Genomic DNA, 3,279 nt, shown 5'->3' with positions numbered 1-3,279 from the left:
TGTGTGTGTGTGTGTGTTGGGGGGCACGAACACACACATTCATGTATACTGTGTTTCCCTGGATAAAATCCTAAAGTTTATTCTCTCCCATCCTACAAATTTATAGATTTTTTAGATTAAAATATAATTCACATGAAATATAGCTCATCTTATGTTCTGTTATGAGAATTTTGACAAAAACATATGTAACTACCACCAGGATTAAGACACAGAACACTTTAATCAGTTCCAGAAATTCCCCATCTGGTGTCCCCTTGTAATGAACTTCTCTCCCACCTGTTGTAAATTTCATTGTTAAGATTTCTTTCCAATTTGGTCTTGAGGCCTCTCTTTTCACAGTGGGCATGAGGCAAGATAACTACTTTCTAGGAGAGCCCTGACTTGGGCAGTGGAGGAGGAATGGCTGTGTCAAATGAGGCACAGAGAATGTAGTACAACAATGCAATAAAATAAATACAACAATAAAATAAAAAAGGATTTATTACTCCCAGATACACCAGAGAAAAGGGATGCCCCTAAAGGCTGATGAGAAGTCTCAGGAGAGCAGGGAGCTCAAACACTGGGTGGGGAAAAAGAGAGAACCTGTGGAACTATGGTTTTATTGTGGTCTATGGGCATTATTCCTTAGGTTTTCCTTTGTAGGTTGGCCAGTTTAAACAAAACATGCATTAAAGGGAAAAGTTATTGCCTCTTTTCTGGCTGGAACCATGGAGGGCATTCAAGAGACGGAAAAGAAGGTGCCTGCTGTGGCAGAAACCAAGAAAAAGGCTCCTGCTGTGCCAGAAACCCTTAAGAAAAAGCAAAGGAATTTTGCGGAGCTGAAAATCAAGTGCCTGAGAAAAAAGGTTGTTCAAAAGATAATTCGAAAGGCAAGGAGCAAGCTTATCTATGAAAAAGCTAAGCACTATCAAAAGGAGTATAGAAAGATGTACAGAACTGACATTCACAAGGCCAGGATGGCAAGAAAAGCTGGCAACTTCTATGTACCTGAAGAACCCAAATTGGCATTTGTCTTCAGGATCAGAGGTATCGATGGAGTGAGTCCAAAGGTTTGAAAGGTGTTACAGCTTCATCGTCTTTGCCAGATCTTCAATGGCACCTTTGTTAAGCTCAACAAGGCCTCAATTAACATGCTGAGAATTGTGTAACCATATATTGCATGGGGGTACCTGAATCTGAGGTCGGTAAATGAACTGATCTACAAGCGTGGTTATGACAAAATCAATAAGAAACGATTTGCTTTGACAGATAACTCTGCTTGGTCTCTTGGTAAATCTGACATCATCTGCATGGAGGATCTGATTCATGAAATCTGTACTGTTGGAAAACACTTCAAAGAAGCAAATAACTTCCTGTGGCCCTTCAAATTATCTTCTCCATGAGGTGGAATGAAGAAAAAGACCACCTATTTTGTAGAAGGTGGAGATACTGGCAACAAGGAAAACCAGATCAACAGATTTATTAGAAGAATGAACTAAGGTATCACTATGATTATTTTTGTTATCTGGTCAGTAAATAAACAGTGGCTGTTTTCAGACTGCAATATACTGTTGTATTAGTAACTTTTTTGTTAGCTTGTCTCTACCTTCCCTTAACTATTGTGGCACATCTTGGTGCTTGGTAAAATTAAGCCAAAACTTCTGTCAGACTAGGGTCCATTTTTTTATTTAGCAAAAATCACTTAGGGACTGTTGAAAGGTTTTTCCTACACCAGAAAGATCTAATGAAGAAAACTTATCCCAAGGCATTCATGCATGATTTTTAGGTAAGGTAATAAAATAAAGGTCAGTTCACACAAAAAAAGGGAAAAGTTACTTACATTACTGATGTTGAGCATTAGGATTATTGTAGTCAGCAGCCATGGGGTATACTGGATTTTGGGTCTGTGAAGTAAGGAACAAGCAGACTATATTGCAAACAATCACACAGGGAGGGGAAGATTTTACTAGGCCAAAGATGACAAAAAAGTTCAACTAGCTTTAAAACAATTTATATCGGGCCTAAAAGTGGATGCTGAAGCAGCAGCTAAATGAAACAAATTTATGACACCATATGAAAGAAGTGGATACATTTTCTATGTCTGTAACTTTACCTTTATAGACTGTAATATAGATGAAATAATATAATAAAGTCTTCAACAAGTTCATGGAAAATGCTTATTATGACAAAAGTATGCATGGATTCAAAATTGTTTTGCACTAAAATAAACTCATATCTTTTTTTTTTGAGAGGCTTTTGCTATAGGACACATATGCTCACCAAAAAGACAGAGAGAGACAGAGAGATAGAAAGCGAGAAATCATCCCCCAGGGGGATGGCCATGCTGCAATCCCTTCTCCTCCATTCTCCTCTCGGGACCTTGGGCACACATGCACATGCGTCCGACGTGAGTTTAAGTCACTGGGTCTGGGACTCAAACCACAGTTGGCTACATGGGAGTTCAGCGACATAGCCATTACACTAACTGCTGGTCCCAAGAAACTCATATTTTAATACCATTTTCCATGAACTTTAAGTTCCCTCATATGTAGCCTTTTGAATTTGTGTTCTTTTACTTACCATAATGTAGTAAAGATTCATGCATATCATTGTATCGGTCAGTAATTTATTAAGTTATATCACCAAGCAGAACTCCATTGAATGGCTATATCACAGTTTGTTCATCAATTCCTCAATTGAAAGATGTCTGTTTCTTTACAAGTTTTGGCGGTTAAAAAAAAAAGCAAGTATAAAAGTTTTAGTTTTAACTTTTTTTTTTTTTGAGAGGTTTTTGCTATAGGGCAAATGAGCTCCAGGAGATGAGAAAATATTTTGATGATTTGAAAGAAGAAATAGACATCTTAAAAAAGAACCTGATGGAACTCCTAAGGTTGAAGAATGTGATACAGAAAATCAAAACCTCCCTTGAAAGTATTAAAAGAAGATTAGAAAAGGCAGAAAATTGAATCTCAAATGTAGAAGACAAAACATCTGACCTAGAAAAAAGTATCAAGAGGATTGAGAAAACAACCAAGAAAAATGAGGATAATATATAAGGAATACTGGATACCATCAAGCCCCCCAACATCTGGATAACTGGAATACAAGAAGAGGAAGAAAATAATAAGGGCATTGATAATTTAGTCCATGAAATCCTGGAAGAAAACTTTCCAAACCTAGAAAGGCATTCAAATGTCCCAAGAAATACATAGGACCCCGAGTAGAATCAACCCAAGAAGATCCTCTCCAAGGCACATTATAGCCAAATTGGCAAAAACAACAAAGACAAGATACTAAAGT

General features: G+C 37.4%; 1 pseudogene; it reads left to right on the top strand.

The window, feature by feature from the left end:
• The first annotated feature begins 707 nt into the window (after positions 1–707).
• Positions 708–1,478, top strand: LOC106733809 (60S ribosomal protein L7-like; annotated as a pseudogene).
• The last annotated feature ends 1,801 nt before the right edge of the window (positions 1,479–3,279 follow it).

Source organism: Tupaia chinensis, unplaced genomic scaffold (assembly GCF_000334495.1).
Source record: "Tupaia chinensis unplaced genomic scaffold, TupChi_1.0 Scaffold145202_1, whole genome shotgun sequence".
In the NCBI taxonomy this organism is placed as follows: domain Eukaryota; kingdom Metazoa; phylum Chordata; class Mammalia; order Scandentia; family Tupaiidae; genus Tupaia; species Tupaia belangeri.
The sequence above is the reverse complement of the archived record's forward strand: the minus strand, read 5'-3'. Positions and strand labels throughout refer to the sequence as shown.